Here is a 27,374-nt window from a genome sequence, read left to right on the forward strand (position 1 = left end):
TAGATGGAAGTAAGGGAGATGGAGCATGAAGTTATTTCTTGGAGTTGGAGACATGCCAAGTTTAGCTCAGTTCTGGGCATCTTCGAAATACCTATACAAACTTGTTCCTACATAGTAACTTGCAACTTTGAATGAGAATGTGTTTGCTTGCAGCAACGTGCTATATGTTCTGAATGCCCGATTTGGGAATCTGTGTCAAAACTTTGTTAGGAATTATGTGATCCTTACTAGCTGGAAGTAAGGGAGATGGGGCATGAAGTTATTTCTAGGAGTTGGACACATACCAAGTTTAGCTCAGTTCTGTGCATCTTTGAAATACCTATACAAACTTGTTAATACATAGTAACTTGCAACTTTGAATGAGAATGTGCTTGCTTGCAGCAACGTGCTATATGTACTGAATGCCCGATTTGGGAATCTGTGTCAAAACTTTGTTAGGAATTATCTGATCCTTACTAGCTGGAAGTAAGGGAGATGGAGCATGAAGTTATTTCTTGGAGTTGGAGACATGCCAAGTTTAGCTCAGTTCTGGGCATCTTCGAAATACCTATACAAACTTGTTCCTACATAGTAACTTGCAACTTTGAATGAGAATGTGTTTGCTTGCAGCAACGTGCTATATGTTCTGAATGCCCGATTTGGGAATCCGTGTCAAAACTTTGTTAGGAATTATGTGATCCTTACTAGCTGGAAGTAAGGGAGATGGAGCATGAAGTTATTTCTAGGAGTTGGACACATACCAAGTTTAGCTCAGTTCTGGGCATCTTTGAAATACCTATACAAACTTGTTCCTACATAGTAACTTGCATCTTTGAATGAGAATGTGCTTGCTTACAGCAACGTGCTATATGTTCTGAATGCCCGAATTGGCAATCTGTGTCAAAACTTTGTTAGGAATTATGTGATCCTTACTAGCTGGAAGTTAGGGAGATGGGGCATTAAGTTATTTCTAGGAGTTGGACACATACCAAGTTTAGCTCAGTTCTGGGCATCTTTGAAATACCTATACAAACTTGTTCCTACATAGTAACTTGCATCTTTGAATGAGAATCTGCTTGCTTACAGCAACGTGCTATATGTTCTGAATGCCCGAATTGGGAATCTGTGTCAAAACTTTGTTAGGAATTATGTGATCCTTACTAGCTGGAAGTAAGGGAAATGGGGCATGAAGTTATTTCTTGGAGTTGGAGACATACCAAGTTTAGCTCAGTTCTGGGCATCTTTGAAATACCTATACAAACTTGTTCCTACATAGTAACTTGCAACTTTGAATGAGAATGTGCTTGCTTGCAGCAACGTGCTATATGTTCTGAATGCCCGATTTGGGAATCTGTGTCAAAACTTTGTTAGGAATTATGTGATCCTTACTAGCTGGAAGTAAGTGAGATGGGGCATGAAGTTATTTCTAGGAGTTCGACACATACCAAGTTTAGCTCAGTTCTGGGCATCTTTGAAATACCTATACAAACTTGTTCCTACATAGTAACTTGCATCTTTGAATGAGAATCTGCTTGCTTACAGCAACGTGCTATATGTTCTGAATGCCCGAATTGGGAATCTGTGTCAAAACTTTGTTAGGAATTATGTGATCCTTACTAGCTGGAAGTAAGGGAGATGGGGCATGAAGTTATTTCTAGGAGTTGGACACATACCAAGTTTAGCTCAGTTCTGGGCATCTTTGAAATACCTATACAAACTTGTTAATACATAGTAACTTGCAACTTTGAATGAAAATGTGCTTGCTTACAGCAACGTGCTATATGTTCTGAATGCCCGAATTGGGAATCTGTGTCAAAATTTGTTAGGAATTATGTGATCCTTACTAGCTGGAAGTAAGGGAGATGGGGCATGAAGTTATTTCTAGGAGTTGGACACATACCAAGTTTAGCTCAGTTCTGGTCATCTTTGAAATACCTATACAAACTTGTTCCTACATAGTAACTTGCAACTTTGAATGAGAATGTGCTTGCTTACAGCAACGTGCTATATGCTCTGAATGCCCGAAAACGGAATCTGTGTCAAAACTTTGTTAGGAATTATGTGATCCTTACTAGCTGGAAGTAAGGGAGATGGGGCATGAAGTTATTTCTAGGAGTTGGAGACATACAACGTTTAGCTCAGTTCTGGGCATCTTTGAAATACCTATACGAACTTGTTCCTACATAGTAACTTGCAACTTTGAATGAGAATGTGCTTGCTTACAGCAACGTGCTATATGTTCTGAATGCACGAATTGGGAATCTGTGTCAAAACTTTGTTGTAATTATGTGATCCTTACTAGCTGGAAGTAAGTGAGATAGGGCATGATGTTATTTCTAGGAGTTGGAGACATACAACGTTTAGCTCAGTTCTGGGCATCTTTGAAATACCTATACGAACTTGTTCCTACATAGTAACTTGCAACTTTGAATGAGAATGTGCTTGCTTACAGCAACGTGCTATATGTTCTGAATGCCCGAATTGGGAATCTGTGTCAAAACTTTGTTAGAAATTATGTGATCCTTACTAGATGGAAGTAAGGGAGTTGGGGCATGAAGGTATTTCTAGGAGTTGGACACATACCAAGTTTAGCTCAGTTCTGGGCATCTTTGAAATACCTATACAAACTTGTTCCTACATAGTAACTTGCAACTTTGAATGAGAATGTGCTTGCTTGCAGCAACGTGCTATATGTTCTGAATGCCCGATTTGGGAATCTGTGTCAAAACTTTGTTAGGAATTATGTGATCCTTACAAGCTGGAAGTAAGTGAGATGGGGCATGAAGGTATTTCTAGGAGTTGGAGACATATCAAGTTTAGCTCAGTTCTGGGCATCTTTGAAATACCTATACAAACTTGTTCCTACATAGTAACTTGCAACTTTGAATGAGAATGTGCTTGCTTACAGCAACGTGCTATATGTTCTGAATGCCCGAATTGGGAATCTGTGTCAAAACTTTGTTAGGAATTATGTGGTCCTTACTAGCTGGAAGTAAGGGAGATGGGGCATGAAGTTATTTCTAGGAGTTGGACACATACCAAGTTTAGCTCAGTTCTGGGCATCTTTGAAATACCTATACAAACTTGTTCCTACATAGTAACTTGCAACTTTGAATGAGAATGTGCTTGCTTACAGCAACGTGCTATATGTTCTGAATGCCCGAATTGGGAATCTGTGTCAAAACTTTGTTAGGAATTATGTGATCCTTACTAGCTGGAAGTAAGGGAGATGGGGCATGAAGTTATTTCTAGGAGTTGGAGACATACCAAGTTTAGCTCAGTTCTGGGCATCTTTGAAATACCTATACAAACTTGTTCCTACATAGTAACTTGCAACTTTGAATGAGAATGTGCTTGCTTGCAGCAACGTGCTATATGTTCTGAATGCCCGATTTGGTAATCTGTGTCAAAACTTTGTTAGGAATTATGTGATCCTTACTAGCTGGAAGTAAGGGAGATGGAGCATGAGGTTATTTCTAGGAGTTGTACACATACCAAGTTTAGCTCAGTTCTGGGCATCTTTGAAATACCTATACAAACTTGTTCCTACATAGTAACTTGCATCTTTGAATGAGAATGTGCTTGCTTACAGCAACGTGCTATATGTTCTGAATGCCCGAATTGGCAATCTGTGTCAAAACTTTGTTAGGAATTATGTGATCCTTACTAGGTGGAAGTAAGGGAGATGGGGCATTAAGTTATTTCTAGGAGTTGGACACATACCAAGTTTAGCTCAGTTCTGGGCATCTTTGAAATACGTATACAAACTTGTTCCTACATAGTAACTTGCAACTTTGAATGAGAATGTGCTTGCTTGCAGCAACGTGCTATATGTTCTGAATGCCCGATTTGGGAATCTGTGTCAAAACTTTGTTAGGAATTATGTGATCCTTACTAGCTGGAAGTAACGGAGATGGGGCATGAAATTATTTCTAGGAGTTGGACACATACCAAGTTTAGCTCAGTTCTGGGCATCTTTGAAATACCTATACAAACTTGTTCCTACATAGTAACTTGCAACTTTGAATGAGAATGTGCTTGCTTACAGCAACGTGCTATATGTTCTGAATGCCCGAATTGGGAATCTGTGTCAAAACTTTGTTAGGAATTATGTGATCCTTACTAGCTGGAAGTAAGGGAGATGGGGCATGAAGTTATTTCTTGGAGTTGGAGACATACCAAGTTTAGCTCAGTTCTGGGCATCTTTGAAATACCTATACAAACTTGTTCCTACATAGTAACTTGCAACTTTGAATGAGAATGTGCTTGCTTGCAGCAACGTGCTATATGTTCTGAATGCCCGATTTGGGAATCTTTGTCAAAACTTTGTTAGGAATTATGTGATCCTTACTAGCTGGAAGTAAGGGAGATGGAGCATGAAGTTATTTCTAGGAGTTCGACACATACCAAGTTTAGCTCAGTTCTGGGCATCTTTGAAATACCTATACAAACTTGTTCCTACATAGTAACTTGCATCTTTGAATGAGAATCTGCTTGCTTACAGCAACGTGCTATATGTTCTGAATGCCCGAATTGGGAATCTGTGTCAAAACTTTGTTAGGAATTATGTGATCCTTACTAGCTGGAAGTAAGGGAGATGGGGCATGAAGTTATTTCTAGGAGTTGGACACATACCAAGTTTAGCTCAGTTCTGGGCATCTTTGAAATACCTATACAAACTTGTTCCTACATAGTAACTTGCAACTTTGAATGAAAATGTGCTTGCTTACAGCAACGTGCTATATGTTCTGAATGCCCGAATTGGGAATCTGTGTCAAAATTTGTTAGGAATTATGTGATCCTTACTAGCTGGAAGTAAGGGAGATGGGGCATGAAGTTATTTCTAGGAGTTGGACACATACCAAGTTTAGCTCAGTTCTGGTCATCTTTGAAATACCTATCCAAACTTGTTCCTACATATTAACTTGCAAATTTGAATGAGAATGTGCTTGCTTACAGCAACGTGCTATATGCTCTGAATGCCCGAATTGGGAATCTGTGTCAAAACTTTGTTAGGAATTATGTGATCCTTACTAGCTGGAAGTAAGTGAGATGGGGCATGAAGTTATTTCTAGGAGTTGGACACATACAACGTTTAGCTCAGTTCTGGGCATCTTTGAAATACCTATACAAACTTGTTCCTACATAGTAACTTGCAACTTTGAATGAGAATGTGCTTGCTTACAGCAACGTGCTATATGTTCTGAATGCCCGAACAGGGAATCTGTGTCAAAACTTTGTTAGGAATTATGTGATCCTTACTAGCTGGAAGTAAGGGAGATGGGGCAGGAAGTTATTTCTTGGAGTTGGAGACATACCAAGTTTAGCTCAGTTCTGGGCATCTTTGAAATACCTATACAAACTTGTTCCTACATAGTAACTTGCATCTTTGAAGAAAATCTGCTTGATTACAGCAACGTGCTATATGTTCTGAATGCCCGAATTGGGAATCTGTGTCAAAACTTTGTTAGGAATTATGTGATCCTTACTAGCTGGAAGTAAGGGAGATGGGGCATGATGTTATTTCTAAGAGTTGGACACATACCAAGTTTAGCTCAGTTCTGGGCATCTTTGAAATACCTATACAAACTTGTTCCTACATAGTAACTTGCAACTTTGAATGAAAATGTGCTTGCTTACAGCAACGTGCTATATGTTCTGAATGCCCGAATTGGGAATCTGTGTCAAAACTTTGTTAGGAATTATGTGATCCTTACTAGCTGGAAGTAAGGGAGATGGGGCATGAAGTTATTTCTAGGAGTTGGACACATACCAAGTTTAGCTCAGTTCTGGGCATCTTTGAAATACCTATACAAACTTGTTCCTACATAGTAACTTGCAACTTTGAATGAGAATGTCCTTGCTTACAGCAACGTGCTATATGTTCTGAATGCCCGAATTGGGAATCTGTGTCAAATCTTTGTTAGGAATTATGTGATCCTTACTAGCTGGAAGTAAGGGAGATGGGGCATGAAGTTATTTCTTGGTGTTGGAGACATACCAAGTTTAGCTCAGTTCTGGGCATCTTTGAAATACCTATACAAACTTGTTCCTACATAGTAACTTGCATCTTTGAATGAGAATGTGCTTGCTTACAGCAACGTGCTATATGTTCTGAATGCCCGAATTGGCAATCTGTGTCAAAACTTTGTTAGGAATTATGTGATCCTTACTAGCTGGAAGTAAGGGAGATGGGGCATGAAGTTATTTCTAGGAGTTGGACACATACCAAGTTTAGCTCAGTTCTGGGCATCTTTGAAATACCTATAGAAACTTGTTCCTACATAGTAACTTGCATCTTTGAATGAGAATGTGCTTGCTTGCAGCAACGTGCTATATGTTCTGAATGCCCGATTTGGGAATCTGTGTCAAAACTTTGTTAGGAATTATGTGATCCTTACTAGCTGGAAGTAAGTGAGATGGGGCATGAAATTATTTCTAGGAGTTGGACACATACCAAGTTTAGCTCAGTTCTGGGCATCTTTGAAATACCTATACAAACTTGTTCCTACATAGTAACTTGCAACTTTGAATGAGAATTTGCTTGCTTACAGCAACGTGCTATATCTTCTGAACGCCCGAATTGGGAATCTGTGTCAAAATTTTGTTAGGAATTATGTGATCCTTACTAGCTGGAAGTAAGGGAGATAGGGCATGAAGTTATTTCTTGGAGTTGGAGACATACCAAGTTTAGCTCAGTTCTGGGCATCTTTGAAATACCTATACAAACTTGTTCCTACATAGTAACTTGCAACTTTGAATGAGAATGTGCTTGCTTACAGCAACGTGCGATATGTTCTGAATGCCCGATTTGGGAATCTGTGTCAAAACTTTGTTAGGAATTATGTGATCCTTACTAGCTGGAAGTAAGGGAGATGGGGCATGAAGTTATTTCTTGGAGTTGGAGACATACCAAGTTTAGCTCAGTTCTGGGCATCTTTGAAATACCTATACAAACTTGTTCCTACATAGTAACTTGCAACTTTGAATGAGAATGTGCTTGCTTGCAGCAACGTGCTATATGTTCTGAATGCCCGATTTGGGAATCTGTGTCAAAACTTTGTTAGGAATTATGTGATCCTTACTAGCTGGAAGTAAGGGAGATGGGGCATGAAGATATTTCTAGGAGTTGGACACATACCAAGTTTAGCTCAGTTCTGGGCATCTTTGAAATACCTATACAAACTTGTTCCTACATAGTAACTTGCATCTTTGAATGAGAATCTGCTTGCTTACAGCAACGTGCTATATCTTCTGAATGCCCGAATTGGGAATCTGTGTCAAAACTTTGTTAGGAATTATGTGATCCTTACTAGCTGGAAGTAAGGGAGATGGGGCATGATGTTATTTCTAGGAGTTGGACACATACCAAGTTTAGCTCTGTTCTGGGCATCTTTGAAATACCTATACAAACTTGTTCCTACATAGTAACTTGCAACTTTGAATGAAAATGTGCTTGCTTACAGCAACGTGCTATATGTTCTGAATGCCGAATTGGGAATCTGTGTCAAAACTTTGTTAGGAATTATGTGATCCTTACTAGCTGGAAGTAAGGGAGATGGGGCATGAAGTTATTTCTAGGAGTTGGACACATACCAAGTTTAGCTCAGTTCTGGGCATCTTTGAAATACCTATACAAACTTGTTCCTACATAGTAACTTGCAACTTTGAATGAGAATGTGCTTGCTTGCAGCAACGTGCTATATGTTCTGAATGCCCGAATTGGGAATCTGTGTCAAAACTTTGTTAGGAATTATGTGATCCTTACAAGCTGGAAGTAAGGGAGATGGGGCATGAAGTTATTTCTAGGAGTTGGACACATACCAAGTTTAGCTCAGTTCTGGGCATCTTTGAAATACCTATACAAACTTGTTCCTACATAGTAACTTGCAACTTTGAATGAGAATGTGCTTGCTTACAGCAACGTGCTATATGTTCTGAATGCCCGAATTGGGAATCTGTGTCAAAACTTTGTTAGGAATTATGTGATCCTTACTAGCTGGAAGTAAGGGAGATGGGGCATGAAGTTGTTTCTAGGAGTTGGACACATACCAAGTTTAGCTCAGTTCTGGGCATCTTTGAAATACCTATACAAACTTGTTCCTACATAGTAACTTGCATCTTTGAAAGAGAATCTGCTTGCTTACAGCAACGTGCTATATCTTCTGAATGCCCGAATTGGGAATCTGTGTCAAAACTTTGTTAGGAATTATGTGATCCTTACTAGCTGGAAGTAAGGGAGATGGGGCATGATGTTATTTCTAGGAGTTGGACACATACCAAGTTTAGCTCAGTTCTGGGCATCTTTGAAATACCTATACAAACTTGTTCCTACATAGTAACTTGCAACTTTGAATGAAAATGTGCTTGCTTACAGCAACGTGCTATATGTTCTGAATGCCGAATTGGGAATCTGTGTCAAAACTTTGTTAGGAATTATGTGATCCTTACTAGCTGGAAGTAAGGGAGATGGGGCATGAAGTTATTTCTAGGAGTTGGACACATACCAAGTTTAGCTCAGTTCTGGGCATCTTTGAAATACCTATACAAACTTGTTCCTACATAGTAACTTGCAACTTTGAATGAAAATGTGCTTGCTTACAGCAACGTGCTATATGTTCTGAATGCCCGAATTGGGAATCTGTGTCAAAACTTTGTTAGGAATTATGTGATCCTTACTAGCTGGAAGTAAGGGAGATGGGGCATGAAGTTATTTCTAGGAGTTGGACACATACCAAGTTTAGCTCAGTTCTGGGCATCTTCGAAATACCTATACAAACTTGTTCCTACATAGTAACTTGCAACTTTGAATGAGAATGTGCTTGCTTACAGCAACGTGCTATATGTTCTGAATGCCCGAATTGGGAATCTGTGTCAAAACTTTGTTAGGAATTATGTGATCCTTACTAGCTGGAAGTAAGGGAGATGGGGCATGAAGTTATTTCTTGGTGTTGGAGACATACCAAGTTTAGCTCAGTTCTGGGCATCTTTGAAATACCTATACAAACTTGTTCCTACATAGTAACTTGCATCTTTGAATGAGAATGTGCTTGCTTACAGCAACGTGCTATATGTTCTGAATGCCCGAATTGGCAATCTGTGTCAAAACTTTGTTAGGAATTATGTGATCCTTACTAGCTGGAAGTAATTGAGATGGGGCATGAAGTTATTTCTAGGAGTTGGACACATACCAAGTTTAGCTCAGTTCTGGGCATCTTTGAAATACCTATAGAAACTTGTTCCTACATAGTAACTTGCATCTTTGAATGAGAATGTGCTTGCTTGCAGCAACGTGCTATATGTTCTGAATGCCCGATTTGGGAATCTGTGTCAAAACTTTGATAGGAATTATGTGATCCTTACTAGCTGAAAGTAAGTGAGATGGAGCATGAAGTTATTTCTAGGAGTTGGACACATACCAAGTTTAGCTCAGTTCTGGGCATCTTTGAAATACCTATACAAACTTGTTCCTACATAGTAACTTGCAACTTTGAATGAGAATGTGCTTGCTTACAGCAACGTGCTATATGTTCTGAATGCCCGAATTGGGAATCTGTGTCAAAACTTTGTTAGGAATTATGTGATCCTTACTAGCTGGAAGTAAGGGAGATGGGGCATGAAGTTATTTCTTGGAGTTGGACACATACCAAGTTTAGCTCAGTTCTGGGCATCTTTGAAATACCTATACAAACTTGTTCCTACATAGTAACTTGCAACTTTGAATGAGAATGTGCTTGCTTGCAGCAACGTGCTATATGTTCTGAATGCCCGATTTGGGAATCTGTGTCAAAACTTTGTTAGGAATTATGTGATCCTTACTAGCTGGAAGTAAGGGAGATGGGGCATGAAGTTATTTCTAGGAGTTGGACACATACCAAGTTTAGCTCGGTTCTGGGCATCTTTGAAATACCTATACAAACTTGTTCCTACATAGTAACTTGCAACTTTGAATGAGAATGTGCTTGCTTGCAGCAACGTGCTATATATTCTGAATGCCCGAATATGGAATCTGTGTCAAAACTTTGTTAGGAATTATGTGATCCTTACTAGTGGAAGTAATTGAGATGGGGCATGAAATTATTTCTAGGAGTTGGACACATACCAAGTTTAGCTCAGTTCTGGGCATCTTTGAAATACCTATACAAACTTGTTTCTACATAGTAACTTGCAACTTTGAATGAGAATTTGCTTGCTTACAGCAACGTGCTATATGTTCTGAATGCCCGAATTGGGAATCTGTGTCAAAACTTTGTTAGGAATTATGTGATCCTTACTAGCTGGAAGTAAGGGAGATGGGGCATGAAGTTATTTCTTGGAGTTGGACACATACCAAGTTTAGCTCAGTTCTGGGCATCTTTGAAATACCTATACAAACTTGTTCCTACATAGTAACTTGCAACTTTGAATGAGAATGTGCTTGCTTACAGCAACGTGCTATATGTTCTGAATGCCCGATTTGGGAATCTGTGTCAAAACTTTGTTAGGAATTATGTGATCCTTACTAGCTGGAAGTAAGGGAGATGGGGCATGAAGTTATTTCTTGGAGTTGGACACATACCAAGTTTAGCTCAGTTCTGGGCATCTTTGAAATACCTATACAAACTTGTTCCTACATAGTAACTTGCAACTTTGAATGAGAATGTGCTTGCTTGCAGCAACGTGCTATATGTTCTGAATCCCCGATTTGGGAATCTATGTCAAAACTTTGTTAGGAATTATGTGATCCTTACTAGCTGGAAGTAAGGGAGATGGGGCATGAAGTTATTTCTAGGAGTTGGACACATACCAAGTTTAGCTCAGTTCTGGGCATCTTTGAAATACCTATACAAACTTGTTCCTACATAGTAACTTGCATCTTTGAATGAGAATCTGCTTGCTTACAGCAACGTGCTATATCTTCTGAATGCCCGAATTGGGAATCTGTGTCAAAACTTTGTTAGGAATTATGTGATCCTTTCCAGCTGGAAGTAAGGGAGATGGGGCATGATGTTATTTCTAGGAGTTGGACACATACCAAGTTTAGCTCAGTTCTGGGCATCTTTGAAATACCTATACAAACTTGTTCCTACATAGTAACTTGCAACTTTGAATGAAAATGTGCTTGCTTACAGCAACGTGCTATATGTTCTGAATGCCGAATTGGGAATCTGTGTCAAAACTTTGTTAGGAATTATGTGATCCTTACTAGCTGGAATTAAGGGAGATGGGGCCTGAAGTTATTTCTAGGAGTTGGACACATACCAAGTTTAGCTCAGTTCTGGGCATCTTTGAAATACGTATACAAACTTGTTCCTACATAGTAACTTGCAACTTTGAATGAAAATGTGCTTGCTTACAGCAACGTGCTATATGTTCTGAATGCCCGAATTGGGAATCTGTGTCAAAACTTTGTTAGGAATTATGTGATCCTTACTAGCTGGAAGTAAGGGAGATGGGGCATGAAGTTATTTCTAGGAGTTGGACACATACCAAGTTTAGCTCAGTTCTGGGCATCTTTGAAATACCTATACAAACTTGTTCCTACATAGTAACTTGCAACTTTGAATGAGAATGTGCTTGCTTACAGCAACGTGCTATATGTTCTGAATGCCCGAATTGGGAATCTGTGTCAAAACTTTGTTAGGAATTATGTGATCCTTACTAGCTGGAAGTAAGGGAGATGGGGCATGAAGTTGTTTCTAGGAGTTGGACACATACCAAGTTTAGCTCAGTTCTGGGCATCTTTGAAATACCTATACAAACTTGTTCCTACATAGTAACTTGCAACTTTGAATGAAAATGTGCTTGCTTACAGCAACGTGCTATATGTTCTGAATGCCCGAATTGGGAATCTGTGTCAAAACTTTGTTAGGAAATATGTGATCCTTACTAGCTGGAAGTAAGGGAGATGGGGCATGAAGTTATTTCTTGGAGTTGGAGACATACCAAGTTTAGCTCAGTTCTGGGCATCTTTGAAATACCTATACAAACTTGTTCCTACATAGTAACTTGCATCTTTGAATGAGAATGTGCTTGCTTACAGCAACGTGCTATATGTTCTGAATGCCCGAATTGGGAATCTGTGTCAAAACTTTGTTAGGAATTATGTGATCCTTACTAGCTGGAAGTAAGGGAGATGGGGCATGAAGATATTTCTTGGAGTTGGAGACATACCAAGTTTAGCTCAGATCTGGGCATCTTTGAAATACCTATACAAACTTGTTCCTACATAGTAACTTGCAACTTTGAATGAAAATGTGCTTGCTTGCAGCAACGTGCTATATGTTCTGAATGCCCGAATTGGCAATCTGTGTCAAAACTTTGTTAGGAATGATGTGATTCTTACTAGCTGGAAGTAAGGGAGATGGGGCATGAAGTTATTTCTAGGAGTTGGACACATATCAAGTTTAGCTCAGTTCTGGGCATCTTTGAAATTCCTATACAAACTTGTTCCTACATAGTAACTTGCAACTTTGAATGAAAATGTGCTTGCTTACAGCAACGTGCTATATGTTCTGAATGCCCGAATTGGGAATCTGTGTCACAACTTTGTTAGGAATTATGTGATCCTTACTAGCTGGAAGTAAGGGAGATGGGGCATGAAGTTATTTCTAGGAGTTGGACACATACCAAGTTTAGCTCAGTTCTGTGCATCTTTGAAATACCTATACAAACTTGTTCCTACATAGTAACTTGCATCTTTGAATGAGAATGTGCTTGCTTACAGCAACGTGCTATATGTTCTGAATGCCCGAATTGGCAATCTGTGTCAAAACTTTGTTAGGAGTTATGTGATCCTTACTAGCTGGAAGTAAGGGAGATGGGGCATGAAGTTATTTCTAGGAGTTGGACACATACCAAGTTTAGCTCAGTTCTGGGCATCTTTGAAATACCTATACAAACTTGTTCCTACATAGTAACTTGCAACTTTGAATGAGAATCTGCTTGCTTACAGCAACGTGCTATATGTTCTGAATGCCCGAATTGGGAATCTGTGTCAAAACTTTGTTAGGAATTATGTGATCCTTACTAGCTGGAAGTAAGGGAGATGGGGCATGAAGTTATTTCTAGGAGTTGGACACATACCAAGTTTAGCTCAGTTCTGGGCATCTTTGAAATACCAATACAAACTTGTTCCTACATAGTAACTTGCATCTTTGAATGAGAATGTGCTTGCTTACAGCAACGTGCTATATGTTCTGAATGCCCGAATTGGGAATCTGTGTCAAAACTTTGTTAGGAATTATGTGATCCTTACTAGCTGGAAGTAAGGGAGAAGGGGCATGATGTTATTTCTAGGAGTTGGACACATACCAAGTTTAGCTCAGTTCTGGGCATCTTTGACATACCTATACAAACTTGTTCCTACATAGTAACTTGCAACTTTGAATGAAAATGTGCTTGCTTACAGCAACGTGCTATATGTTCTGAATGCCGAATTGGGAATCTGTGTCAAAACTTTGTTAGGAATTATGTGATCCTTACTAGCTGGAAGTAAGGGAGATGGGGCATGAAGTTATTTCTAGGAGTTGGACACATACCAAGTTTAGCTCAGTTCTGGGCATCTTTGAAATACCTATACAAACTTGTTCCTACATAGTAACTTGCAACTTTGAATGAAAATGTGCTTGCTTACAGCAACGTGCTATATGTTCTGAATGCCCGAATTGGGAATCTGTGTCAAAACTTTGTTAGGAATTATGTGATCCTTACTAGCTGGAAGTAAGGGAGATGGGGCATGAAATTATTTCTAGGAGTTGGACACATACCAAGTTTATCTCAGTTCTGGGCATCTTTGAAATACCTATACAAACTTGTTCCTACATAGTAACTTGCAACTTTGAATGAGAATGTGCTTGCTTACAGCAACGTGCTATATGTTCTGAATGCCCGAATTGGGAATCTGTGTCAAAACTTTGTTAGGAATTATGTGATCCTTACTAGCTGGAAGTAAGGGAGATGGGGCATGAAGTTGTTTCTAGGAGTTGGACACATACCAAGTTTAGCTCAGTTCTGGGCATCTTTGAAATACCTATACAAACTTGTTCCTACATAGTAACTTGCAACTTTGAATGAAACTGTGCTTGCTTACAGCAACGTGCTATATGTTCTGAATGCCCGAATTGGGAATCTGTGTCAAAACTTTGTTAGGAATTATGTGATCCTTACTAGCTGGAAGTAAGGGAGATGGGGCATGAAGTTATTTCTTGGAGTTGGACACATACCAAGTTTAGCTCAGTTCTGGGCATCTTTGAAATACCTATACAAACTTGTTCCTACATAGTAACTTGCAACTTTGAATGAGAATGTGCTTGCTTACAGCAACGTGCTATATGTTCTGAATGCCCGAATTGGGAATCTGTGTCAAAACTTTGTTAGGAATTATGTGATCCTTACTAGCTGGAAGTAAGGGAGATGGGGCATGAAGTTATTTCTTGGAGTTGGAGACATACCAAGTTTAGCTCAGATCTGGGCATCTTTGAAATACCTATACAAACTTGTTCCTACATAGTAACTTGCATCTTTGAATGAGAATGTGCTTGCTTACAGCAACGTGCTATATGTTCTGAATGCCCGAATTGGCAATCTGTGTCAAAACTTTGTTAGGAATGATGTGATCCTTACTAGCTGAAAGTAAGGGAGATGGGGCATGAAGTTATTTCTAGGAGTTGGACACATACCAAGTTTAGCTCAGTTCTGGGCATCTTTGAAATACCTATACAAACTTGTTCCTACATAGTAACTTGCAACTTTGAATGAAAATGTGCTTGCTTAGAGCAACGTGCTATATGTTCTGAATGCCCGAATTGGGAATCTGTGTCAAAACTTTGTTAGGAATTATGTGATCCTTACTAGCTGGAAGTAAGGGAGATGGGGCATGAAGTTATTTCTAGGAGTTGGACACATACCAAGTTTAGCTCAGTTCTGTGCATCTTTGAAATACCTATACAAACTTGTTCCTACATAGTAACTTGCATCTTTGAATGAGAATGTGCTTGCTTACAGCAACGTGCTATATGTTCTGAATGCCCGAATTGGCAATCTGTGTCAAAACTTTGTTAGGAGTTATGTGATCCTTACTAGCTGGAAGTAAGGGAGATGGGGCATGAAGTTATTTCTAGGATTTGGACACATACCAAGTTTAGCTCAGTTCTGGGCATCTTTGAAATACCTATACAAACTTGTTCCTACATAGTAACTTGCATCTTTGAATGAGAATCTGCTTGCTTACAGCAACGTGCTATATGTTCTGAATGCCCGAATTGGGAATCTGTGTCAAAACTTTGTTAGGAATTATGTGATCCTTACTAGCTGGAAGAAAGGGAGATTGGGCATGAAGTTATTTCTAGGAGTTGGACACATACCAAGTTTAGCTCAGTTCTGGGCATCTTTGAAATACGTATACAAACTTGTTCCTACATAGTAACTTGCAACTTTGAATGAAAATGTGCTTGCTTACAGCAACGTGCTATATGTTCTGAATGCCCGAATAGGGAATATGTGTCAAAACTTTGTTAGGAATTATGTGATCCTTACTAGATGGAAGTAAGGGAGTTGGGGCATGAAGTTATTTCTAGGAGTTGGACACATACCAAGTTTAGCACAGTTCTGGGCATCTTTGAAATACCTATACAAACTTGTTCCTACATAGTAACTTGCAACTTTGAATGAGAATGTGCTTGCTTGCAGCAACGTGCTATATGTTCTGAATGCCCGAATTGGGAATCTGTGTCAAAACTTTGTTAGGAATTATGTGATCCTTACTAGCTGGAAGTAAGGGAGATGGGGCATGAAGTTATTTCTAGGAGTTGGACACATACCAAGTTTAGCTCAGTTCTGGGCATCTTTGAAATACCTATACAAACTTGTTCCTACATAGTAACTTGCATCTTTGAATGAGAATGTGCTTCCTTACAGCAACGTGCTATATGTTCTGAATGCCCGATTTGGGAATCTGTGTCAAAACTTTGTTAGGAATTATGTGATCCTTACTAGCTGGAAGTAAGGGAGATGGGGCATGAAGTTGTTTCTAGGAGTTGGACACATACCAAGTTTAGCTCAGTTCTGGGCATCTTTGAAATACCTATACAAACTTGTTCCTACATAGTAACTTGCAACTTTGAATGAAAATGTGCTTGCTTACAGCAACGTGCTATATGTTCTGAATGCCCGAATTGGGAATCTGTGTCAAAACTTTGTTAGGAATTATGTGATCCTTACTAGCTGGAAGTAAGGGAGATGGGGCATGAAGTTATTTCTTGGAGTTGGACACATACCAAGTTTAGCTCAGTTCTGGGCATCTTTGAAATACCTATACAAACTTGTTCCTACATAGTAACTTGCAACTTTGAATGAGAATGTGCTTGCTTACAGCAACGTGCTATATGTTCTGAATGCCCGAATTGGGAATCTGTGTCAAAACTTTGTTAGGAATTATGTGATCCTTACTAGCTGGAAGTAAGGGAGATGGGGTATGAAGTTATTTCTTGGAGTTGGAGACATACCAAGTTTAGCTCAGTTCTGGGCATCTTTGAAATACCTATACAAACTTGTTCCTACATAGTAACTTGCATCTTTGAATGAGAATGTGCTTGCTTACAGCAACGTGCTATATGTTCTGAATGCCCGAATTGGCAATCTGTGTCAAAACTTTGTTAGGAATGATGTGATCCTTACTAGCTGGAAGTAAGGGAGATGGGGCATGAAGTTATTTCTAGGAGTTGGACACATACCAAGTTTAGCTCAGTTCTGGGCATCTTTGAAATACCTATACAAACTTGTTCCTACATAGTAACTTGCAACTTTGAATGAAAATGTGCTTGCTTACAGCAACGTGCTATATGTTCTGAATGCCCGAATTGGGAATCTGTGTCACAACTTTGTTAGGAATTATGTGATCCTTACTAGCTGGAAGTAAGGGAGATGGGGCATGAAGTTATTTCTAGGAGTTGGACACATACCAAGTTTAGCTCAGTTCTGTGCATCTTTGAAATACCTATACAAACTTGTTCCTACATAGTAACTTGCATCTTTGAATGAGAATGTGCTTGCTTACAGCAACGTGCTATATGTTCTGAATGCCCGAATTGGGAATCTGTGTCAAAACTTTGTTAGGAATTATGTGATCCTTACTAGCTGGAAGTAAGGGAGATGGGGCATGAAGTTATTTCTAGGAGTTGGACACATACCAAGTTTAGCTCAGTTCTGGGCATCTTTGAAATACGTATACAAACTTGTTCCTACTTAGTAACTTGCAACTTTGAATGAAAATGTGCTTGCTTACAGCAACGTGCTATATGTTCTGAATGCCCGAATAGGGAATATGTGTCAAAACTTTGTTAGGAATTATGTGATCCTTACTAGCTGGAAGTAAGGGAGATGGGGCATGAAGTTATTTCTAGGAGTTGGACACATACCAAGTTTAGCTCAGTTCTGGGCATCTTTGAAATACCTATACAAACTTGTTCCTACATAGTAACTTGCAACTTTGAATGAGAATGTGCTTGCTTACAGCAACGTGCTATATGTTCTGAATGCCCGAATTGGGAATCTGTGTCAAAACTTTGTTCGGAATTATGTGATCCTTACTAGCTGGAAGTAAGGGAGATGGGGCATGAAGTTGTTTCTAGGAGTTGGACACATACCAAGTTTAGCTCAGTTCTGGGCATCTTTGAAATACCTATACAAACTTGTTCCTACATAGTAACTTGCAACTTTGAATGAGAATGTGCTTGCTTACAGGAACGTGCTATATGTTCTGAATGCCCGAATTGGGAATCTGTGTCAAAACTTTGTTAGGAATTATGTGATCCTTACTAGCTGGAAGTAAGGGAGATGGGGCATGAAGTTATTTCTTGGAGTTGGAGACATACCAAGTTTAGCTCAGTTCTGGGCATCTTTGAAATACCTATACAAACTTGTTCCTACATAGTAACTTGCATCTTTGAATGAGAATGTGCTTGCTTACAGCAACGTGCTATATGTTCTGAATGCCCGAATTGGGAATCTGTGTCAAAACTTTGTTAGGAATTATGTGATCCTTACTAGCTGGAAGTAAGGGAGATGGGGCATGAAGATATTTCTTGGAGTTGGAGACATACCAAGTTTAGCTCAGATCTGGGCATCTTTGAAATACCTATACAAACTTGTTCCTACATAGTAACTTGCAACTTTGAATGAAAATGTGCTTGCTTGCAGCAACGTGCTATATGTTCTGAATGCCCGAATTGGCAATCTGTGTCAAAACTTTGTTAGGAATGATGTGATCCTTACTAGCTGGAAGTAAGGGAGATGGGGCATGAAGTTATTTCTAGGAGTTGGACACATATCAAGTTTAGCTCAGTTCTGGGCATCTTTGAAATACCTATACAAACTTGTTTCTACATAGTAACTTGCAACTTTGAATGAAAATGTGCTTGCTTACAGCAACGTGCTATATGTTCTGAATGCCCGAATTGGGAATCTGTGTCACAACTTTGTTAGGAATTATGTGATCCTTACTAGCTGGAAGTAAGGGAGATGGGGCATGAAGTTATTTCTAGGAGTTGGACACATACCAAGTTTAGCTCAGTTCTGTGCATCTTTGAAATACCTATACAAACTTGTTCCTACATAGTAACTTGCATCTTTGAATGAGAATGTGCTTGCTTACAGCAACGTGCTATATGTTCTGAATGCCCGAATTGGCAATCTGTGTCAAAACTTTGTTAGGAGTTATGTGATCCTTACTAGCTGGAAGTAAGGGAGATGGGGCATGAAGTTATTTCTAGGAGTTGGACACATACCAAGTTTAGCTCAGTTCTGGGCATCTTTGAAATACCTATACAAACTTGTTCCTACATAGTAACTTGCATCTTTGAATGAGAATCTGCTTGCTTACAGCAACGTGCTATATGTTCTGAATGCCCGAATTGGGAATCTGTGTCAAAACTTTGTTAGGAATTATGTGATCCTTACTAGCTGGAAGTAAGGGAGATGGGGCATGAAGTTATTTCTAGGAGTTGGACACATACCAAGTTTAGCTCAGTTCTGGGCATCTTTGAAATACGTATACAAACTTGTTCCTACATAGTAACTTGCAACTTTGAATGAAAATGTGCTTGCTTACAGCAACGTGCTATATGTTCTGAATGCCCGAATAGGGAATATGTGTCAAAACTTTGTTAGGAATTATGTGATCCTTACTAGATGGAAGTAAGGGAGTTGGGGCATGAAGGTATTTCTAGGAGTTGGACACATACCAAGTTTAGCACAGTTCTGGGCATCTTTGAAATACCTATACAAACTTGTTCCTACATAGTAACTTGCAACTTTGAATGAGAATGTGCTTGCTTGCAGCAACGTGCTATATGTTCTGAATGCCCGATTTGGGAATCTGTGTCAAAACTTTGTTAGGAATTATGTGATCCTTACTAGCTGGAAGTAAGGGAGATGGGGCATGAAGTTATTTCTAGGAGTTGGACACTTACCAAGTTTAGCTCAGTTCTGGGCATCTTTCAAATACCTATACAAACTTGTTCCTACATAGTAACTTGCATCTTTGAATGAGAATCTGCTTGCTTACAGCAACGTGCTATATTTTCTGAATGCCCGAATTGGGAATCTGTGTCAAAACTTTGTTAGGAATTATGTGATCCTTACTAGCTGGAAGTAAGGGAGATGGGGCATGATGTTATTTCTAGGAGTTGGACACATACCAAGTTTAGCTCAGTTCTGGGCATCTTTGAAATACCTATACAAACTTGTTCCTACATAGTAACTTGCAACTTTGAATGAAAATGTGCTTGCTTACAGCAACGTGCTATATGTTCTGAATGCCGAATTGGGAATCTGTGTCAAAACTTTGTTAGGAATTATGTGATCCTTACTAGCTGGAAGTAAGGGAGATGGGGCATGAAGTTATTTCTAGGAGTTGGACACATACCAAGTTTAGCTCAGTTCTGGGCATCTTTGAAATACCTATACAAACTTGTTCCTACATAGTAACTTGCAACTTTGAATGAAAATGTGCTTGCTTACAGCAACGTGCTATATGTTCTGAATGCCCGAATTGGGAATCTGTGTCAAAACTTTGTTAGGAATTATGTGATCCTTACTAGCTGGAAGTAAGGGAGATGGGGCATGAAATTATTTCTAGGAGTTGGACACATACCAAGTTTAGCTCAGTTCTGGGCATCTTTGAAATACCTATACAAACTTGTTCCTACATAGTAACTTGCAACTTTGAATGAGAATGTGCTTGCTTACAGCAACGTGCTATATGTTCTGAATGCCCGAATTGGGAATCTGTGTCAAAACTTTGTTAGGAATTATGTGATCCTTACTAGCTGGAAGTAAGGGAGATGGGGCATGAAGTTGTTTCTAGGAGTTGGACACATACCAAGTTTAGCTCAGTTCTGGGCATCTTTGAAATACCTATACAAACTTGTTCCTACATAGTAACTTGCAACTTTGAATGAAAATGTGCTTGCTTACAGCAACGTGCTATATGTTCTGAATGCCCGAATTGGGAATCTGTGTCAAAACTTTGTTAGGAATTATGTGATCCTTACTAGCTGGAAGTAAGGGAGATGGGGCATGAAGTTATTTCTTGGAGTTGGACACATACCAAGTTTAGCTCAGTTCTGGGCATCTTTGAAATACCTATACAAACTTGTTCCTACATAGTAACTTGCAACTTTGAATGAGAATGTGCTTGCTTACAGCAACGTGCTACATGTTCTGAATGCCCGAATTGGGAATCTGTGTCAAAACTTTGTTAGGAATTATGTGATCCTTACTAGCTGGAAGTAAGGGAGATGGGGCATGAAGTTATTTCTTGGAGTTGGAGACATACCAAGTTTAGCTCAGATCTGGGCATCTTTGAAATACCTATACAAACTTGTTCCTACATAGTAACTTGCATCTTTGAATGAGAATGTGCTTGCTTACAGCAACGTGCTATATGTTCTGAATGCCCGAATTGGCAATCTGTGTCAAAACTTTGTTAGGAATGATGTGATCCTTACTAGCTGAAAGTAAGGGAGATGGGGCATGAAGTTATTTCTAGGAGTTGGACACATACCAAGTTTAGCTCAGTTCTGGGCATCTTTGAAATACCTATACAAACTTGTTCCTACATAGTAACTTGCAACTTTGAATGAAAATGTGCTTGCTTAGAGCAACGTGCTATATGTTCTGAATGCCCGAATTGGGAATCTGTGTCACAACTTTGTTAGGAATTATGTGATCCTTACTAGCTGGAAGTAAGGGAGATGGGGCATGAAGTTATTTCTAGGAGTTGGACACATACCAAGTTTAGCTCAGTTCTGTGCATCTTTGAAATACCTATACAAACTTGTTCCTACATAGTAACTTGCATCTTTGAATGAGAATGTGCTTGCTTACAGCAACGTGCTATATGTTCTGAATGCCCGAATTGGCAATCTGTGTCAAAACTTTGTTAGGAGTTATGTGATCCTTACTAGCTGGAAGTAAGGGAGATGGGGCATGAAGTTATTTCTAGGAGTTGGACACATACCAAGTTTAGCTCAGTTCTGGGCATCTTTGAAATACCTATACAAACTTGTTCCTACATAGTAACTTGCATCTTTGAATGAGAATCTGCTTGCTTACAGCAACGTGCTATATGTTCTGAATGCCCGAATTGGGAATCTGTGTCAAAACTTTGTTAGGAATTATGTGATCCTTACTAGCTGGAAGTAAGGGAGATGGGGCATGAAGTTATTTCTAGGAGTTGGACACATACCAAGTTTAGCTCAGTTCTGGGCATCTTTGAAATACGTATACAAACTTGTTCCTACATAGTAACTTGCAACTTTGAATGAAAATGTGCTTGCTTACAGCAACGTGCTATATGTTCTGAATGCCCGAATAGGGAATATGTGTCAAAACTTTGTTAGGAATTATGTGATCCTTACTAGATGGAAGTAAGGGAGTTGGGGCATGAAGTTATTTCTAGGAGTTGGACACATACCAAGTTTAGCACAGTTCTGGGCATCTTTGAAATACCTATACAAACTTGTTCCTACATAGTAACTTGCAACTTTGAATGAGAATGTGCTTGCTTGCAGCAACGTGCTGTATGTTCTGAATGCCCGAATTGGGAATCTGTGTCAAAACTTTGTTAGGAATTATGTGATCCTTACTAGCTGGAAGTAAGGGAGATGGGGCATGAAGTTATTTCTAGGAGTTGGACACATACCAAGTTTAGCTCAGTTCTGGGCATCTTTGAAATACCTATACAAACTTGTTCCTACATAGTAACTTGCATCTTTGAATGAGAATGTGCTTCCTTACAGCAACGTGCTATATGTTCTGTATGCCCGATTTGGGAATCTGTGTCAAAACTTTGTTAGGAATTATGTGATCCTTACTAGCTGGAAGTAAGGGAGATGGGGCATGAAGTTGTTTCTAGGAGTTGGACACATACCAAGTTTAGCTCAGTTCTGGGCATCTTTGAAATACCTATACAAACTTGTTCCTACATAGTAACTTGCAACTTTGAATGAAAATGTGCTTGCTTACAGCAACGTGCTATATGTTCTGAATGCCCGAATTGGGAATCTGTGTCAAAACTTTGTTAGGAATTATGTGATCCTTACTAGCTGGAAGTAAGGGAGATGGGGCATGAAGTTATTTCTTGGAGTTGGACACATACCAAGTTTAGCTCAGTTCTGGGCATCTTTGAAATACCTATACAAACTTGTTCCTACATAGTAACTTGCAACTTTGAATGAGAATGTGCTTGCTTACAGCAACGTGCTATATGTTCTGAATGCCCGAATTGGGAATCTGTGTCAAAACTTTGTTAGGAATTATGTGATCCTTACTAGCTGGAAGTAAGGGAGATGGGGCATGAAGTTATTTCTTGGAGTTGGAGACATACCAAGTTTAGCTCAGTTCTGGGCATCTTTGAAATACCTATACAAACTTGTTCCTACATAGTAACTTGCATCTTTGAATGAGAATGTGCTTGCTTACAGCAACGTGCTATATGTTCTGAATGCCCGAATTGGCAATGTGTGTCAAAACTTTGTTAGGAATGATGTGATCCTTACTAGCTGGAAGTAAGGGAGATGGGGCATGAAGTTATTTCTAGGAGTTGGACACATACCAAGTTTAGCTCAGTTCTGGGCATCTTTGAAATACCTATACAAACTTGTTCCTACATAGTAACTTGCAACTTTGAATGAAAATGTGCTTGCTTGCAGCAACGTGCTATATGTTCTGAATGCCCGAATTGGGAATCTGTGTCACAACTTTGTTAGGAATTATGTGATCCTTACTAGCTGGAAGTAAGGGAGATGGGGCATGAAGTTATTTCTAGGAGTTGGACACATACCAAGTTTAGCTCAGTTCTGTGCATCTTTGAAATACCTATACAAACTTGTTCCTACATAGTAACTTGCATCTTTGAATGAGAATGTGCTTGCTTACAGCAACGTGCTATATGTTCTGAATGCCCGAATTGGCAATCTGTGTCAAAACTTTGTTAGGAATTATGTGATCCTTACTAGCTGGAAGTAAGGGAGATGGGGCATGAAGTTATTTCTAGGAGTTGGACACATACCAAGTTTAGCTCAGTTCTGGGCATCTTTGAATTACCTATACAAACTTGTTCCTACATAGTAACTTGCATCTTTGAATAAGAATCTGCTTGCTTACAGCAACGTGCTATATGTTCTGAATGCCCGAATTGGGAATCTGTGTCAAAACTTTGTTAGGAATTATGTGATCCTTACTAGCTGGAAGTAAGGGAGATGGGGCATGAAGTTATTTCTAGGAGTTGGACACATACCAAGTTTAGCTCAGTTCTGGGCATCTTTGAAATACCTATACAAACTTGTTCCTACATAGTAACTTGCATCTTTGAATGAGAATGTGCTTCCTTACAGCAACGTTCTATATGTTCTGAATGCCCGAATTGGGAATCTGTGTCAAAACTTTGTTAGGAATTATTTGATCCTTACTAGCTGGAAGTAAGGGAGATGGGGCATGAAGTTGTTTCTAGGAGTTGGACACATACCAAGTTTAGCTCAGTTCTGGGCATCTTTGAAATACCTATACAAACTTGTTCCTACATAGTAACTTGCAACTTTGAATGAAAATGTGCTTGCTTTCAGCAACGTGCTATATGTTCTGAATGCCCGAATTGGGAATCTGTGTCAAAACTTTGTTAGGAATTATGTGATCCTTACTAGCTGGAAGTAAGGGAGATGGGGCATGAAGTTATTTCTTGGAGTTGGACACATACCAAGTTTAGCTCAGTTCTGGGCATCTTTGAAATACCTATACAAACTTGTTCCTACATAGTAACTTGCAACTTTGAATGAGAATGTGCTTGCTTACAGCAACGTGCTATATGTTCTGAATGCCCGAATTGGGAATCTGTGTCAAAACTTTGTTAGGAATTATGTGATCCTTACTAGCTGGAAGTAAGGGAGATGGGGCATGAAGTTATTTCTTGGAGTTGGAGACATACCAAGTTTAGCTCAGTTCTGGGCATCTTTGAAATACCTATACAAACTTGTTCCTACATAGTAACTTGCATCTTTGAATGAGAATGTGCTTGCTTACAGCAACGTGCTATATGTTCTGAATGCCCGAATTGGCAATCTGTGTCAAAACTTTGTTAGGAATGATGTGATCCTTACTAGCTGGAAGTAAGGGAGATGGGGCATGAAGTTATTTCTAGGAGTTGGACACATACCAAGTTTAGCTCAGTTCTGGGCATCTTTGAAATACCTATACAAACTTGTTCCTACATAGTAACTTGCAACTTTGAATGAAAATGTGCTTGCTTACAGCAACGTGCTATATGTTCTGGATGCCCGAATTGGGAATCTGTGTCACAACTTTGTTAGGAATTATGTGATCCTTACTAGCTGGAAGTAAGGGAGATGGGGCATGAAGTTATTTCTAGGAGTTGGACACATACCAAGTTTAGCTCAGTTCTGTGCATCTTTGAAATACCTATACAAACTTGTTCCTACATAGTAACTTGCATCTTTGAATGAGAATGTGCTTGCTTACAGCAACGTGCTATATGTTCTGAATGCCCGAATTGGCAATCTGTGTCAAAACTTTGTTAGGAATTATGTGATCCTTACTAGCTGGAAGTAAGGGAGATGGGGCATGAAGTTATTTCTAGGAGTTGGACACATACCAAGTTTAGCTCAGTTCTGGGCATCTTTGAATTACCTATACAAACTTGTTCCTACATAGTAACTTGCATCTTTGAATGAGAATCTGCTTGCTTACAGCAACGTGCTATATGTTCTGAATGCCCGAATTGGGAATCTGTGTCAAAACTTTGTTAGGAATTATGTGATCCTTACTAGCTGGAAGTAAGGGAGATGGGGCATGAAGTTATTTCTAGGAGTTGGACACATACCAAGTTTAGCTCAGTTCTGGGCATCTTTGAAATACGTATACAAACTTGTTCCTACTTAGTAACTTGCAACTTTGAATGAAAATGTGCTTGCTTACAGCAACGTGCTATATGTTCTGAATGCCCGAATAGGGAATATGTGTCAAAACTTTGTTAGGAATTATGTGATCCTTACTAGATGGAAGTAAGGGAGTAGGGGCATGAAGGTATTTCTAGGAGTTGGACACATACCAAGTTTAGCACAGTTCTGGGCATCTTTGAAATACCTATACAAACTTGTTCCTACATAGTAACTTGCAACTTTGAATGAAAATGTGCTTGCTTACAGCAACGTGCTATATGTTCTGAATGCCCGAATTGGGAATCTGTGTCAAAACTTTGTTAGGAATTATGTGATCCTTACTAGCTGGAAGTAAGGGAGATGGGGCATGAAGTTATTTCTAGGAGTTGGACACATACCAAGTTTAGCTCAGTTCTGGGCATCTTTGAAATACCTATACAAACTTGTTACTACATAGTAACTTGCAACTTTGAATGAGAATGTGCTTGCTTACAGCAACGTGCTATATGTTCTGAATGCCCGAATTGGGAATCTGTGTCAAAACTTTGTTAGGAATTATGTGATCCTTACTAGCTGGAAGTAAGGGAGATGGGGCATGAAGTTATTTCTTGGAGTTGGACACATACCAAGTTTAGCTCAGTTCTGGGCATCTTTGAAATACCTATACAAACTTGTTCCTACATAGTAACTTGCATCTTTGAATGAGAATCTGCTTGCTTACAGCAACGTGCTATATGTTCTGAATGCCCGAATTGGGAATCTGTGTCAAAACTTTGTTAGGAATTATGTGATCCTTACTAGCTGGAAGTAAGGGAGATGGGGCATGAAGTTATTTCTAGGAGTTGGACACATACCAAGTTTAGCTCAGTTCTGGTCATCTTTGAAATACCTATCCAAACTTGTTCCTACATAGTAACTTGCAAATTTGAATGAGAATGTGCTTGCTTACAGCAACGTGCTATATGCTCTGAATGCCCGAATTGGGAATCTGTGTCAAAACTTTGTTAGGAATTATGTGATCCTTACTAGCTGGAAGTAAGTGAGATGGGGCATGAAGTTATTTCTAGGAGTTGGAGACATACAACGTTTAGCTCAGTTCTGGGCATCTTTGAAATACCTATACAAACTTGTTCCTACATAGTAACTTGCAACTTTGAATGAGAATGTGCTTGCTTACAGCAACGTGCTATATGTTCTGAATGCCCGAATTGGGAATCTGTGTCAAAATTTGTTAGGAATTATGTGATCCTTACTAGCTGGAAGTAAGGGAGATGGGGCATGAAGTTATTTCTTGGAGTTGGACACATACCAAGTTTAGCTCAGTTCTGGGCATCTTTGAAATACCTATACAAACTTGTTCCTACATAGTAACTTGCAACTTTGAATGAGAATGTGCTTGCTTACAGCAACGTGCTATATGTTCTGAATGCCCGAACAGGGAATCTGTGTCAAAACTTTGTTAGGAATTATGTGATCCTTACTAGCTGGAAGTAAGGGAGATGGGGCAGGAAGTTATTTCTTGGAGTTGGAGACATACCAAGTTTAGCTCAGTTCTGGGCATCTTTGAAATACCTATACAAACTTGTTCCTACATAGTAACTTGCAACTTTGAATGAGAATGTGCTTGCTTGCAGCAACGTGCTATATGTTCTGAATGCCCGATTTGGGAATCTGTGTCAAAACTTTGTTAAGAATTATGTGATCCTTACTAGCTGGAAGTAAGGGAGATGGGGCATGAAGTTATTTCTAGGAGTTGGACACATACCAAGTTTAGCTCAGTTCTGGGCATCTTTGAAATACCTATACAAACTTGTTCCTACATAGTAACTTGCATCTTTGAAGAAAATCTCCTTGATTACAGCAACGTGCTATATCTTCTGAATGCCCGAATTGGGAATCTGTGTCAAAACTTTGTTAGGAATTATGTGATCCTTACTAGCTGGAAGTAAGGGAGATGGGGCA

The sequence above is a fragment of the Diceros bicornis genome, unplaced genomic scaffold, assembly GCF_020826845.1.
Source record: "Diceros bicornis minor isolate mBicDic1 unplaced genomic scaffold, mDicBic1.mat.cur scaffold_112_ctg1, whole genome shotgun sequence".
Classification (NCBI taxonomy): Eukaryota; Metazoa; Chordata; class Mammalia; order Perissodactyla; family Rhinocerotidae; genus Diceros; species Diceros bicornis.